This window comes from Brachycentrus maculatus, unplaced genomic scaffold (genome assembly GCF_059751285.1).
Source record: "Brachycentrus maculatus isolate JH-2025_06_01 unplaced genomic scaffold, ASM5975128v1 h1tg000183l, whole genome shotgun sequence".
NCBI lineage: Eukaryota > Metazoa > Arthropoda > Insecta > Trichoptera > Brachycentridae > Brachycentrus > Brachycentrus maculatus.
The window spans coordinates 366304-383756 of record NW_028280934.1 but is presented as its reverse complement, the minus strand read 5'-3'; the positions used below and the strand labels follow the sequence as shown (position 1 = coordinate 383756).

General features: G+C 30.4%; 1 protein-coding gene across 1 annotated transcript in view; it reads right to left on the bottom strand.

Moving 5' to 3' along the window:
* Positions 1 to 17453, bottom strand: part of LOC148307956 (corticotropin-releasing hormone-binding protein) — a 42402-nt gene that overhangs the window by 21173 nt on the left and 3776 nt on the right. The gene's annotated exons all lie outside the window — the stretch shown is intronic.

Sequence of the window (17453 nt, the reverse complement as noted above, 5' to 3'; positions counted from 1 at the left end):
AGTAGGTATTAGGCCTGGCCGTTTTACTTTTTTCTATTTCTTAATGGGATCAAAAGGTGCCAAATGGTTCTTAAATAACATGTGTGAAATATCAATTTATTATGATAACTCTCTCTGTCTCCGGATTGATGTCGAAAATTCATTTTTTCGTGATTTTCGAGGTCAATTACAGTTTGGATTCCAACCAATATATATTTATATATATTTGTTTTAAATACAAACGTCATGATTTCAGACCAGTATTACAAGCATTGTCGAAAAAAATTGAAAAAAGATATGTTGTAATGGTTTGGGCATGTGGAACAAATAAGTGAAGAAGAACAATAAAACAAATTTATGAGGCAAATGTAATTTTAAATAGAAGTAGAAGAACACCGAGGGAAAAAAATTACATGATCAGCTATTTCAAATACTTAAATGTCGTCAGATCAGGGGTCGGAATATCGGCGTGTATGTATGAGGACATGCATGAATGTGGGAGAGGCGAAGATTGTTCCCAAAGGCAGATGTTAGTTTGTGATGGCGTTCTTTTCTCTTGGTCTACCCTTCGGGAAGTTAGTTATTTATGTTATCTTAAAATTAGGTACTTGTGATACATACATCAAATCATTCATGTTTTATTTTATGATATTTGACGTACTTTTAGGGAATTTATATTTATGTTCCCAAATTTCGTCACATACGGTAATCCAGTTTGGATAAAAATATCGGAAAAGTCGTACCATTTATGTATGTCGCCCCACACGTTCGAAACGAAGCGAAATAATCATCAAGCCATTGTGCGATACTCCCCTCATCACACGGAACTCGATTTAGTATTCTACCCTACTTCCATATTGGCCAGACTTCATTTCCAACTTCTAATCAACCCCGCGGGGTTTCCCGCATTACGAGACACACAAATATCCACAAAACAAAAAATAATGTTAGCAAAACTAAGGCACCACGTAATGCTTGATATCCGAATTCGTTTTGACGTTTGCCGAAAAAATATTCAAATGGAAACTTTTTTCAAAGAGCGCCAGTCTTTGGGCGAAATGAATATTCACCCTAATTCTCTCATTCCCGATGATTTTCAGATTAATCCGACCAATCTCACTTACCGAAATAACCACTGAGTATCTATTTACCATGTAGTAATGACTTGTGTGAATTTCTCCGATATTAATGTGCCTTTTCAACGTTTGCACATGGGGATATGAAAAATGAGTGTTTTTCATATGTCGTTCTATTAGAGGCAAAAATATGTTTTCTTTATAAAAATGGGCAAGAGCACATCTTACGATATTATTGGAACCTGATTCGATTTTTTTCTGCATTGATATCTCAACGTAAATGAAGAAAAATATGAATGTCTGGGTATTTACGGGGTTTACGACGCTTAGGAGATACATGAATGTGGAAGAGGTGAAGACTGTTTGCGAAGACAGATTCGTATGGCGTTTAATTCTCTCTGCTTACCCAAACAGGGAATCAGCGAGACGGTAAGTAAGTTGAATCAGTTATATCATAATATTTTGGTTGGTTGGAAGATATTGCTTTTTGGTAATAAGCCTACCAATGTACGTATTTATTTTCTTTACATGAAGTTTAAATAAATAAATAAAATATATTTTATCTTTCTTTTGTTTGGTATTCATAATTTTAACGAAATAAGTATGTAATAGGCTGTTTATTTAAACTATTTTTTATTATATTGGTTTCATTTCTTGGATAAAAAATTAAACTTTTATTTTTTTACGTGTGTGAATAAAATAACTGGTCGAAATAAGAATGAAATATAGAAAATCATGTTTTTATGCGTCTCCTAGTAGGTTTAAGATGGATAGTCTCTAATTTTTAATAAAATACACAATTCATGAACCATAGATGGCGCTGAAAGCACGTATGTGAAAGGATGTGTCAATTGCAGACCAAATACAACATTCAAAATTTGAGTTCTATGGTTGTCAATCATGGGTAGAATGGTGAATGTTACACGTTGTAAATGATCAATTAAACCAGCCTGTGACAAGTTGTAATCTCTATTAGTACTCAGACTTCCATACTCTTCTTTATCATAAGATCTTCTTTTTAAATATGAAATACGATTGTTTAAAAATAACTAATTTTACACACAAAAACATTCATGAAATTTCATCAGGAATGATTTATTACCAAACTTATCTGCAACAAGACTTATTCAATTAAAAATATCCAGCGTATTTTTAGACAATGAGAGTGACAAGATAATTAGATTTTCCCCTTTATGTGGAAATGGATCGTTCTTTAATTCTTAAAAAATAAAACAACTTTGTTTTAACCACTTTTGGTTGGTACACTTTATCCAACCAGTTTCGACAAGAACCTTGTCATCATCAGGGTTTATGTACTAAATTCTAAAACATTGAAATACTCATTATAAAAACTCCTAAATTTATGTTATGAGTCATGTGTCATATTTTTATATGGTGTACGGAGTGCGTGGAAGTTTTTGGTAAGGGAAGGGTAATTAACTACGAGTATTTCAATGTTTTAGAATTTTGTACATCAACCCTGGTGATGACAAGGTTCTTGTCGAAACCGGTTGGATAAAGTGTACAAGTAAAAAGTGATAGGAATATAGTTGTTTTATTTTTTTAATTGTGCCACAAAGTATCTGGAAAAAACATTCAAGAAACGTTTTTTAATAATTCAGTAAAAATATAGGAACAAGTATCAATGTATATCAATGTACATATTTTGTATTTAAATTTGAGTCTGCATGAATTCTCCTTGTGAAACATTGTGTCAATGTCTCGGTGATGATATTGGTATTATACTTGTACCGGCACCATTTCATAAGAAAACAAAAAAAAGGAAGTTTAAAATTTCGTAAAAAAAACTGTCTAAAATTGTTTACTCTAAACTACTATAATGGGTAGAATTGGTGAATGTTACACGTGTGTAAAGTGATCACTCAAACCAGCCTATGACGGTCGTAAGCCCCGTAAATGCCCAGACTTCCATATTCTTCTTCATCTTTGATGAAATATCAAAAAATAATATGAAAATAACTCCTGTAATTGGAGATAATCCAGATTTTGTGAACAAGTATTTGGACACACTCAAAATGTTACTATAAAGAGCATTTTTTATTTGTAAGCATTTTCGCAATATTAACATAATTATTAATTGATATAATACTAAAAAATAGTTGAAAAATAGAAGTAAATATAATATGATTTTTTTTATAAATTGATGATAAGGAGGGTTGAAATGAGATATATCGCATCATTGGAATGCACCTTATTTCGTTGCATGTCTTTTAAAAAACCATATAGCTTTTAAAAAAGTATTTTGTGCCAAAAAAAGTATTTTGTGTAAAAAAGTGCCATCGGCATAGGAGACTCAGTAAGGGGAAAATTATTGTAATTTGTAATTATGTGTATGATATATGATGAAATAATAATAAATAAATATATTTAAAGCTGTTTATACCTTAAAGTGAAATCCATTATCATACGTAACTTTTTCCCTCAGCATGTCAACAGTTTAAACACTGATGCATTGAAAATAATGAAATGTAAATATTGACAAGACCCATCTATGTATAATCAACTAATTGCCTGCCTTCGTTTTGTAGTGGTTGACACATTTTGCTATCATGCTGGAGATCCCGTTTTCAATTCCCAGGTGGGTCAAAATAAATATGACTTTTTATTTTGATGCTCACACTACTTTCTCATTTCAAACAATCTTCGCCTCTTCTGTATTCATGCATCTCATCAAACTTATCCACCATTATTCCGACTCCTGACCTGATCACTTTTAATTACCCAATTGAAAAACTTTATCAAGCCAAGTGTTTTTTGATCTTCCTGCTTCTATAACCAACTACTTTCGCCTCATAAATTGGTTTTGAAAGCTGTCCACCATGTTCAGATCTGGTACAGAAGAATCTAGGCTTCCTGACAGATCTGCTCTTGCAAAACAATTTTTTTTTAAACTATGTTGCGAAATTTATTGAAATGTGAAACAACACAAAGTTGCATCTCGATTTAACCGTGAATTTACAATTTAAAGCTTTCAATATACCTGTCACTACCAATCTAAATAAATACAAGTTTGTAAATCCATCAAGAAATTTTCATCATGAATAAGTTTTACTTTTCTTCCTTCACTCATTCAATTCACATACCCAAACCATCTCAATACATCTTTCTTAATTTTATCGATAATGCTTATCTCAGCCATGCATTATTTCCTCATTCGACCATTCAAACAATTATCATACATCGTTTTGACGCACATTCGTCTGAGGGGTAGTATAAAATAATTCTCGTTATGAAAAAAGTCTAATTTGTAATTTTACACTATCCTTATCATTCATCGTTCACTTTGTGTAATACCACTTTAATTAATACTAATTCGTGACTACCGGTTTCGAAATAATCCTTCCATAATCAAGTCATTTAAATTGAACTATTACGGTCTGACATATATGTAAAAATTATATTTGAAAGAGAGAAAGAAGACAAATGAATCACAGTGGGAATATTTTTAAAAGTTGTCTCGAAGTTAAATTTAGTTGGTTATTTATTATGGGTAAGTCTTTATTGCTTTCTTTATTTATTATGTTTCTTTTTAAATGTCAATTTGTAATTTATGTTTTTTTTTTTAAATGTTCAAGTACTATCTGCCCACTGATTGCAAACGGCTATATATGGTATCAAACGTTTTGATCAATATCACTAGTCCGTCTTTGGTCGGTTGGAAGATATTGCTTTTTAGCAATAAGCCCGCCAATGTACTTTTTTTTATTTTCTGTACATGAAGTTTAAATAAATAAATAAATAAATAAATATTATTTTTGGCAGTCACAAATTCGTGTATATTGAAGTGGTATTACACAAAGTGAACGATGAATGATAAGGAGAGTGTTATATTACCATACCACAGAGTCAACAATGCTTTCAATATGAAAAAACTATTTTAAGTAACAACATTAAACTATTTATCTTGTTAATTTCATCTAAATCCATATGATATTTCTATTATAGTCCAACTTTCAGCATAACATAACTTAACATAATGTTCTGAGTCATGTGCCCAAAATACAAAATCACTAATTACAGCCCCCAGCTGTTTTAAATCTATATAGCACAAAAGTTTGCAGATGGCTCTGAAAGGGATTTTATCAAACCCAAATCGATTATCCAAATTTTAATAACACCAATTAGAGCCAAATTACATCCCCGAAATTCTAATTTTGTTTTCTATAGATTATTTGGTCGGTTCGGACGGTAATACAAAATAATCCCTTTATATTTTAGTATATTAATAATGTAACTAACGTTAATAAATTAAGTAAACTAATTTTTATATTATTTATTGATTCGGTTTTAACTTTGTGGAATGATATGTTTGTTCAAAAAAATAAACACATATATAATTATCGAATTGATTATTGATCCTGTTGGGGACGACAAAAATGCATTTGATTTAAAAAAAAATTATTTAGTGTATAAATAGTACTATATTAATAATGTATAGTATTGTTTGCACGCTGGTTTAGATATTGTCCCGACGAAGAGACGGGTACGTCTTGTAACCGGTAGTTTAAAATCTTTTCATTAATCGAATCAGCAGCCACTTTATGGTATTATCTTTCCATTTTGAATTTCAGTTTCACTTGATCAATACCACTATTTATAAATATCTGTTGTTATACGTGTTTTGATGCGTTTTGCATAATTTTGAAAATAATTAAAAATGATGCAAAATGTATCAGAAACACGTGTCACAATGGATTTAGAAATAGTGGTATTTACCAAGTAAAATTTAAAATGAAAATAGACTCAATAAATTTAATTAAAATCTCATTTAGTAGGTACATACTTACATTACTAATATTTTGTAAAAATGACACACCACAAAGTTTGTGCTACCAATTTAGAAATATTTACAAATAATTACCGTGTGGTAAAATCTATCCAGTTCAATTTTAGTTTTACTCAGTAAATACCACTTTTTCGTAAAATAATGCAGAATGCATCCTAACACGTGTCACAATTTTTTTTCAATACTGGTATTTACTATGTAAAAAAATAATTACTGGTTAAGAGTGATAAATGTTATTTTCCTATTAAAGTAAATTAAAAATTTATTTAGTAAGCGCTGCTTCATTAAGTTTCTGTTTGCATCATTGTATTCGTAGTTCAATTAGAGTACTTAGAATTGCAAGTGAGATTATTTATCAGTCTTGTGAAAATACACGACAAATGGGAAATTTGAAATTTGTTCATGCTTTGCTGCAGAAATATCCGTTAGAAAATAATATCCGTGGGAAGATAGTAGGGTGAACTTTATATATTTCTGGAAGAAAGCTCTTAATAAATAAATTTTATGCCGTCATAACCCATTTTATTGCGGCTATCAGTTACGAACATTTCTTATAACTTACCTTTGATACCAAGTAAATAAGATATTTTATACCTGGTAAACACGATATTTGTTATTTGTTTATTTATAATTGTAATTTACTTAATATATATAAGAAACTTGATTATTTCCAATTTTTTATCCATTTTCTTTAAATTTTGTTGGAAAAAATAAACATCGTATAAAATCTAATTTGTAAAACACTTGTAACATATAGTAATCGTACACGAGAAAATGACCAACTACCAAAACGTAAAATGCTCAGGAGGGCCATTTAAGTCAGTTTTACTTGGCAACAAAATAAACATCAATGCAGTTAGTCATTTTTACCAGGTCAATATATTATACTTACAAGTTTAAAATCCTTTGGGACGTTTTTCAGGGCATATTAAGCTAGTAGGGTATCAAATAATCAATGATCACTGTTTGGTAAAAAAAATGCACTTGGTCACTTTCTCTTGTATGACTACGATATAATGAGTTTGGAGTTTTTCAATTAATACACGACTAGTTTTGAGAACGACCGATTTGTATTATTTTTGTATTGTAAGTATTTTTAAATTATTTTTCTCACATGTGCTACAAATTAAAACATACAATAATGAGCCTTTTTTTAATTTTCCCTGGTCAAGTGCACATTTAACAATACTTATTTATAAAACTAAATGTGGATGTTAAAATTATATGACAAAATAGGATATAATTAACAAATACGTTAGTACCGTAAAACTCATTGATTTTTCTGGAAACTTTTGTTTTTCTTTATTTTTACTAAAATTCAACATATTATTTTTTACTTTATGTTAACTCCATACAGCAAAATATTTTTTCTCAAATATTTTGTTTATTTCACACTTTTTATTTTATTTGGAAAAGCGTAGCTGTAATCAGATATTGTAGTGACATTTTACGTACCTTTAAGGGTGTGTAAACATAATTATTAGTTTTTAACGGTGTTTTTGTACTCGTATGTTCTTTTATGGTGGTCTAATGCAAACATAAAAATAACAACACACATAAACTTAACACTGAAGTATATTTTATTAACTTGTTGATATCGTAGAGTGAATGATAAAAAAAGCTTTTTATGAAGAATATACACATTATATTAAAATAAATACAAACCTTTTTAATATTATTGCTACTCTTTTATCCGAGGTTTTTTTAATGTATATGTACTAGTTATATAAAACCACACATTACTGTGGTTCAGTCTGGTTGAATGAAAAAGAAAAATAAAATTAATCACGCTCTTTCGTGTTTCATTTTACAATGGCTGTGAAGCAGTGAAAATATAAAAATCTGTCAAACAACAATGCAATCGAAATCATTGAAAAGGCTAAGTAACAGCAAATGTCAAGAATTACACTGTTGACCATGTTCATAAGCAATGTTTCGTTAAGTGTGTTTCGTTCTTACTATCGCGTATAAAAACAGTTTAAAAAAATACGAGACACAGATTTTATATACAACATTTTCGTATTGACATAAATGCAACGTTGAGTCGAAATTTCAAAACAATCGTTCAATAAATGTAAAATACTTAATTATCGTATATTAAAACTTTATTTATTTAGATTTTTGTATTTCTTTTAAGAAATGTATTTTCGATGAAGCTTCATCGAGTTATATCTATGAAAAATAAACATTCATAATATATTTTTTTAAACTGTCAAAGGAATATTGAACTGTCAAGTATTTTTTTTTTAATTTAAAAGTCAATAATATCTAACCATTCCGCAAAAAAGACTTCAAATATTTATTTTTAAGCACAATTTGTTTGAAAAATGAAAATAACACATTATTTAAATTACATACCAAAACGTCTTTACTATCGCTTACATTCATCCTATAAAAGGACTACAAAGTTTCATATTAGAGAATTTCATTTCCTGTGAAACGAACGGGAAAATCTTTCATCAAGGATGTATTTATTTCCTGAATATGGTTTTTGAAGTAGGAAGTTAATTTTATACGCTGCCTTTTAATAAACGTTCTTCATTCGCCAAGAGCTTTAATATATGAGTTTATATATGTACCCATACTTGAAACGTTTAAACCGCAATGAATAGCGTATTACTGCTCATTAAATTCCTACTTTGATAAGTGATATATTCAATTACATTTTTTAATAAACGTTACAAAACATGTCTCATACTTCATATTAATGAAATTTGTAAAAAAATATTTTAAAAAAATTAACTTTCAATTAATAATTTAAATTTCTACCTGTATATTTTTGAAGCAAAGTCTTCTATGGTCTGTTTTAAACTTTAATTGGTTATAATTTGTTCAAAGAGTTAGAAAAGCACTTTCCAGCTTTCTCAAATCCCTCGAAGCTTTCCCTGGTACCTATTTGAAGTTTATTAAATTTATTTATCAACTTGATTTAAGAACTTTACGATATTTTATGTTTCATTTTAATATTTTAGTGCATATTGTAACTTCAGACAGAGCTTTCACAATTATTTTGTGTTTTTCAAGCAATGCGATATTTGCTATTTATTTTTTTCAGAAAATACTTTTTTTTATACATAAAAACCAAATCAATTTAAATATAAAAAAAATGCAACCGCTAAATATTATGTTTTTTTTTTATTTCAATTACATTAAATTATTCATTCAATCAAATTTCAAACTATGGATGGGTTTTTTGTGAGTGATAACTGATTCCAAATTAATCAAGATATCAATATTTAAAAATGTAATAAAAATTACCATTATCTTCCATTATACAGACAGAAATTTTTAGTCAATTTTTTTCTTCAAAAAAAGGTTTGAACATAATATTCATTAATTTTATTACTTATGAAATGTTTTTGCGAGATAGGTTGAATGAAAAAAGCTTTGTTAAGATTCATAAATATATGTATATTTAGTTGAAAATTCAGTGTGTTATTATTAGAGGTACATTTGTATTGAGTGATAGTAATTGACTTGCCATAAGACCAGGGACTATGAAGTTGGAACACAGAACAATACTTGTCTAGATAATCTTGAGCCGATATATTGTGTATCCTGTACCTATCAAGGTTCACGTTACCCAAGTATAGATCCAATTTTGGGTCGATCCTTTGTTCTCCTGAACTATGGACTTCTAATCTTACCTTTCTGCTTCTCTCCCATCTCTTCCACTCCTCATGTCTCACGTCTCAGAATCTACGTACCTAGTTTAAAAGTATCCACTGTCGGTGCACACAAATAAGCTTTTGTCTATTAAAGGTCTTTTCAAACTGTCAGCTTAGTTCTCTCGCTAGCTTTTACTTTGCAGATTACTGAGCTGAATGTGGAACAGATTCCCACTCCTTTCATCTAGAATACTTGCTGCAATTTAACTATCTTTCTACCATATTCTCATAATTTATAAATTAAGGATTTTCATACATAAATAATCACCTCTTTTTTGTATTTTTTTACAAATACAAAGGATTTACTAATCTTTTTTTTATTCATCCTTTGGTACCTTTTTAATTAATAAAGGCTGGCTTTTTTTCTGGAATATTTGGAAAAATCTAATACGAGTGCAGCTCTGTGAAATTACATGAATATTTGAATGTAAAAAGCAGCAGCAGGGCCAGTTTTTAATTTTTTTTAAGTTAACACGACTAGTTCGAAAATTACAGATGGTTCGTTGCAAGTGAAAATACAACTCACATGCAATACATTATTTAGTTACATATAATGTTAGTTTATCATTTTACCTGATGATGCAGATTTTGAATCTTATTTTTTTTACGACAAATATTTAAAAAAGCTATTTAAATGATCTTACAGACTAGCCCATAGTAAAAAAACAATTAAATCTTTATTTAAAATGTAGCTTTGTTTTAAAATCACTATAATATATAATATAGTGATTTTAAAACAAAGTTTTAATTTGTGAAATTATAAAATGGAAAATCACATAGTTAATGCTTCAAATATAAATTAGAATTAAGTAACTAAGTCCGCTTTCAAAAATATTACCATTCTTATTCCTTTATTTTTTTCCTCTCTCAGTCAAAGAATGATAATTATAGTAAAAATATTTTTTTTTGTATTATACAAATAGGAGACCGTAGAAATTTCACATAAGTCTACATTTGACTTCATGATTGAATAGATTTTCTAAACCGGTAGTCATGAAGTAGTATTATTAAATGGTATTACACAAAGTGACCGATGAATGATACGAAGAGTGTTATTTTACCACAACACAAAGTTTACAATGCTTTTTAAATACAAAATACTTTTGATAATATTTATGACGAAGGTAAGTCGATGTGACGTATTTGAGCATTTACCTAGGTCTTTACAATTTTATATTTTATCTCATGAAAGCTGACATACGTTTCACGTGACAAGCGAAATTGAGCTAGTATTTAAAAGAGACAGGTTTGTGGTATTCTACTACATTCCTACTTCTATAATAATATTTTTCTGTTATCTCTGATTTTTCGTCTTACTCATGTCACATTGTAAATACTCATATGTTTAAATAAATAACTGTAGATTTCATTGAAAAATGTGTTAGTATGTACAGTCTGTTCACAGTTATTTTACATCTAGTTTTTTTTTTATTATTTATTTAGCAACTTTAAAATAAATAAAAAAACTAGAGGTAAAAAAACTGTGAACGTTTTTTAAAATTATTTATTTGGTAGTATAAATAATTAAAAAAAACTAGAGGTAAAATGTCTGTGAACAGACTGTACATGTACATACCCAGGGGCGTGCCTTCCATATAGGTAGAAAAGCAGTGTGTATCCTAACTTACCCGCGTGATAAAGAAAAACGCAACCAGTACCTACCCTACCTTACTAGGTAGTACCAAGCTTACCCAACTACCTACCTCAACTGCCAACTATTAAGTGGTATCAGCTTACCTTAGCACCTACCTCTACTGGCTACCCTGATTAATTATCTGTGCACGCCACTGCATACAACGTATATATGTAATGTTTTAAGATAATACTCTAATAACATGATGGAAAGGTATCAGACATACACTTTAGGTACCAGTCCAAGGTAACTTAATAATATATTTTTTTAAACTATATATTTTCATTCATCGGATACTGGATAATTCACCCTATGGATGATATGTCAATATAGGAGATGTCTCAACTTGAGATAAAACGATTATATTTTTTTTGTTGCTGAAAGAAGATTCAAGTCTGAACGTCTCGAGGCTTAAAAAAAGTGTGTTGAGATGGTTTGGACATGTGAACGAATGAGAGAGGAAAAAATGGTTAAACAAATTGATCAGGCAAAAGTTGTTGGAAATAGGAACGAAGGAAGACCGAGGAAAACTAGGCATGATCAGGTATGTCAAATCCTTGAAAGCGATAATGTGGAATTACATGAATGTAGAAGAGGCGAAGAATGTTTGCAAAGACAGATAAGTGTGGCATTCTCTCTACGTACCCCTGCGGGAAATGGCGTTATAGTTATTTAGTTACATTTCATTTTTTTATCTTTTTTTTGCGCATTCACTTATCTAAGATCTTTTTGTTCTTATCTCTACTTCTGTTGAACAATTTTATTATTAAATTAAGTACCTACTACAACTGATTCAGTTCTGTCACGCACAAGATATACCATATTTATATTTATATAGTGTGTGTGTGTGTTTGTGTGTGTGTGTGTGTGTGTGTTTGTGTGTGTGTGTGTGTGTGTGTGTGTGTGTGTGTGTGTGTGTGTGTGTTTGTGTGTGTGTGTGTGTGTGTGTGTGTGTGTGTGTGTGTGTGTGTGTGTGTGTGTGTGTGTGTGTGTGTGTGTGTGTGTGTGTGTGTGTGTGTGTGTGTGTGTGTGTGTGTGTGTGTGTGTGTGTGTGAAAGGGTATTATTTTTTTACGTCACAATAATGGGATGATAAGATATTGTAAAAAATCTTTATTTACAACATTTTTTCATCTCACTAATAGATGTCTCTAGTGTAACACTACTAATGTTTCAAAATTCGTTCATATATATAGAACTACCAAGAATTTGAGAAGTGTGGTTGTCGGTAATGGGTAGAATTGCTGAATTTTACACGTGTGTAAAGTGATCACTTAAACCAGCCTATGACGGTCGTCAGCCCCGTAAATGCCCAGACTTCCATATTCTTCTTCATCAAAGATGAGATGTCAAAAAATAATATGAAAAATCATTATGTTTAAAAATATTTATACGTATTAATTTAAATTCTGATAAAATATTGATTAAAAATATACTTTTCCGAAATACATCACCATTATTGTCTTTATTTCTGTTGAACAATTTCCCACCCCTTAACCCCCCCCCCCTCTAGTTATAACCCCCCCCCACCCACATCTAAATTTACAATTTTTTTTTTGCTCGTTAGTTTTTGTAATCACCTGTTGAAGAAAACATCTGTAGTTTTAGAAACTTCTCGTGTGTAACGAAATAAAACTCAATAAGTGATATTATACTAGTGTTACTAGCTAATAATCAAATATATTAATGGTTTTAAATAGATTCCAACTTTAGGACATACGTTACTCCAAAAAGGAAAAAATTAAAAATAAAGTTACCCTTTGAGGAAACCAAAGCATTATTTAAATAAAAAATACAACGATTTAATTAACTACCGCTTTGTTCACTATCTAACGTACATTATAATAAAAATTACTGAAAACTTACTTCGAAATGAAATTTGTGATACAAAAACGTTTCGTGTAACTTTACGCCCCAATTAAACTTCATGTTTGCTATACAAATGCACAAAGAAAGCCTTAAAAATCTCAAAGGGTTAACTCTTTACCCTCTCTGATTAACTTTACGACGAAACAACATTGTTTGTTCAGTTTAAATTATAAATCGCTTTTAAAGCTCAAGTTTTACCGTCACGTAGCTCCACGTGCAGTCTTTAATTTCCACACCAGGCGAGAAATCACTATAATTATGATTATCATATTTCACGCGAATATCAACTCATCCGGATACGGATGTGCGTGTTTTCTTGTCATTAGATTAGCGGAATGTGCGGAAATTAATCAAGCACTTGTGCGCATAGTTGATTGCGATGGTTACAAAATGAAATTATGGGGTGAATTTGGAGACAGCGATGGTGAGGTAACTTTTTAATCGACCCAAATATAGTGATGGAAATGGAACACTAACGTCAGAAAAATACTTTTAAAGAAGCAGTACAACAAATATTACTATAGTGTTTAGTCTATAGTACAGTAGAGTCTCGATTTTCTGACCTAAAACGGCCGCGGCAAGGTCGGATAACACGGAAAATGATAAAATCAACATTGAAATTTTTGATGATTTTATTTGCACATCGAAAACTTTTTAAATATAACGAACTAAAATATCAAAATGCACTTACGGCACGGTAATAAAACATGAGGATTGTCGCTTGGCGCGCGAATATAATGCGTGCAGTTGGGTAAAAGAAATGAGAATTGCCCCGGTAGGTCGGATAACTCGAAAGATCTGAAAACCGAAGGTCGGATAACCAAGACTCTACTGTACTTCAGCTCAATTCAGAGCAGTGGTTCCCAAAGTGGTCCTTATGGACTCAGGGATCCCTGGGATATTTCTGAGTATCCGTGCAAGGTTTAGTATATAATAATAAATAGTTTTGACATATTTTTATTAAAAAAGAATTTATAATAAATAACAATGAATAAGTTATTAGCTAATTTTTTAACGAATTTCATCAACGATAATAATGCCATATTCTTTATTATTCATATTATTTTAAATCTGGAGTAAGACGCCGAACAGGCAGTAAATACTTCATGAACAAATTTTTTTATTCATATTTTACTTTAACGACACCATTTACCTACCATTCAAGACATAAAGTTTAGTTTGTATTTTAAGTAATATGCATTTATGTAGTTTTTCACCCAGTGTTCGTAGGCAAGATTTGAATCCTTGATTCATGCATCCTGTTTCGTAGTCTTTCCAAAATCTGATATTTTTTCTACCCCATCGTATGACATCATCGGTCTCACTGGTTCGCTTAGTATCTTTGTTTCGAATTCTGTCTCTGAGCTTCCTAATTGTGATGGCTCATGTCTCCACCGCATGCGTCATGATTGGTCTTATTCATATCTTGTATATTATATAGCGCCGTTTTCGTTAAAATCACCTCAAGGGTTTTTGGTATTTTGGCAGTTTAAATCCCTACTAACAGTAGGGCTGTATATTGAGATTAGATCTAAACTCAGCAGTATTTTAGATAGATCCACGCCAACGGACTTGAGAAAACGTTTCGGCCGCGATGGTTTACGAAGTGATCATTTAACCATCCAATGATATGACGTAAGCCCTGTAAATACCCATACTTCGATAATCTTCTAAAAAACAAAACTGTTAAAATAACTCCTAAACTAAGTGGACAGGACACTGCAGACTGAGGAAACACATGACAAAAATCTCACTTCATAACACTCCAGTATTCAGATTTTGTATGGAGGATGACGAAACGCCAATCCACATTCTTTACAATTGTGATGCACTTGCTCACAAACGAAGTCACATCCTTGGAGGACCTCTACTGGACTCCGAGAAGGTGAAACTCCTACCACCAAGACAGGTCGTGAGTTAAATGACCCATGTAGGTCTTGGCAGTGAGCTGACCCTTGAACCCAAAAAAAATTGGAGAAACACAAAATTCAACACACTCATAATTTTGTGAGTATATTATACCTATCTGCTCAGATATGCATTTTTTAAAGCTTAAAAAACTCCAAAATTATTTTAATCTATATACTTACTTATATACATATATTTATTTCTAATAGTGAAGTTTTTACTTGAAAAATAAGTGAGTGGATAGATTTTTGATCCACTGCAAGAAAATAAAATAAGCATTTAAATTTCAATCAAAGGAACTCTCAGAAAATTCTCAAGTTGGATTAATTAAGGCATTTAATTAAGTGTTGAAATGGGCATTTACTAGACAAAGTTTCGTGAGGAGTTACTGGGAGTATAAATACGTCTGTCAAGATAACTATCGTACCAGACATTCAATTCATGAATCTAAAAGGGGGTTACCTAAACTCTATTGAAGCAATTTATCGATCGCAGAATGAACGTTTCTTAAGAAATCTGATGAATGAAAAGAAAACACAATATTCATAGTAATATTACATTCTTGAACATCTGATAAAATAAATATTGGAGTAAATATCTTCAATTAGAAAAATAATAATAACCCGCAAAGCTTCTACTTTTAGAGGCTTGTCTGCAGGTTAGGATAGTAAAGATAGGAAATGTAAGTATAAAAATGCATTACAAATACTTAGACCAATTAAAAATAAACCTATCTTGGATTTACTTTGCGATTGGCGGGAATCGAATCCGGGACGCTAATTTTGCAGTCTAACGTCTACCCATCGACGCCACGGCGCCTGCATGCATAAAACTTCTGTTTTTTTTTGTTAAGAAAAAACCCTTAAGCCCTGTTATATAAGAGGCTTGTATATACATAGGTAAGACAGTAAGGATAAAGTCGAAAGTGCTCAGTGGTCATTTAAAAAAATGTTTGATACGATGTATTTCATTTTTAATTTTTAATTTCACTTAGTAAATACTAATTTTTGTATAGTGAAGTATTTATTTATCAAGTAAATACCGCCATTTAAGAAAAATTATATTTTTTAAGTAAATTTAAATTCAAAGTAGACAAGTGACTGCCGAATCAAATAATGAAATCATCACATTTCTATTTGCTCCATTTTGTCTTAATATGTTACAGAATTCCTTTGTATAAAATTTATCGGTTAATCATTTAATTCATTTCAATAATATTTTTTCATTTTGTAAAGGATTATAAGAATAAAGTCCTCGCTTAAGGATAAAAGCTTTGAACGAGGTATCAATGCAGAATGTTATAGAAGATGAAAGAACAAAGGCTGTCCACAATAGAAAGTACTTTCGTAAAATGTAAAACTTTTGTTTGTTGACAATGACAAATTTTTAATCCTTTGATGCCTCACTTGGTCAACAGAGAAGTTTTAAAATATTTGTGAGATGCAAGTTCTCGCGCTGACAATTTTAATTATTATATTGTACTTTTATATTTTGATTAATTAAGGATAATTTCTGGTAGAGTTCATAAATCTGGCATATATGATCTTTTAAATACATGCATTTATATATGGGTACCAGCTACCTCACAAGATTCATGTATGATGTTAATCAGTTTGCTAGTTTTATTATCAAACTGGTTCCCTCACTCATTCTCATCCTCACCCATCACTCACTCCTTTCAAGAAAGTCATAAATCAAAAATCGTCTATTTTCAGTTATGCATGTTTTTGGAATGCCCAGAAAATGTGCTATATTCCAGCAAAAGAGGCATATTTTAAACTTAATATTTACCAGAAACAAGGCAGACAAATGTTGTTTTTGCATTTTGAAGAAAAGGTATTGTTTAATTATTTTTTTGAATATACTAAATATTAAAAAAAAAATCCTGCAAGCTTTACCTTAAAATATCTCTTACACAGTAAAAAGTTCAATAAGTGGCTAGATAATTATTTTTAATGCATTGTATTGTTTTTTTTTAAACTTTAAAAACGATGTCCTGAAAAATCAAGTTTTTCGATAAATGACGTCGTTGAAAGGAGTAAGGTATGTTGAGATATTACGCATTCAACCAGATAGCATACTATCAAATAACTGTAGCTTTTGAAAAATTATTATAATTCACAATTTTATTACATTTTTTGTAGTACCATATGGCGCCACAAGTTGTCGTTCAAACACAGTTTCATAACATAAAAGTTTGGAAAACCCTATTTTTTCCCCTTTGCTCTTTACAAAAAAATTCTCCATATGTATTTCATAAATCATACTAATATATAGTATATAGAAGTGCAGTAAAAAGTATGAGATTGTGTAATAAATCGTAACAAATCCAGAGTAAAAGTTTATTTTTTCTGAAAACAATATCGTTTTCCAATTGGAGTTATGAGTAAAAGCTAGGGTTATCGGTTAGTTTTAGCTAGAAAACCTTTTCTTCGCCAGCATTCGCCGTAATAATATCCGTTCGCTTTCAACTCAATTTGCAGATTAACTACATTATAGCTCCATTTATTTAGA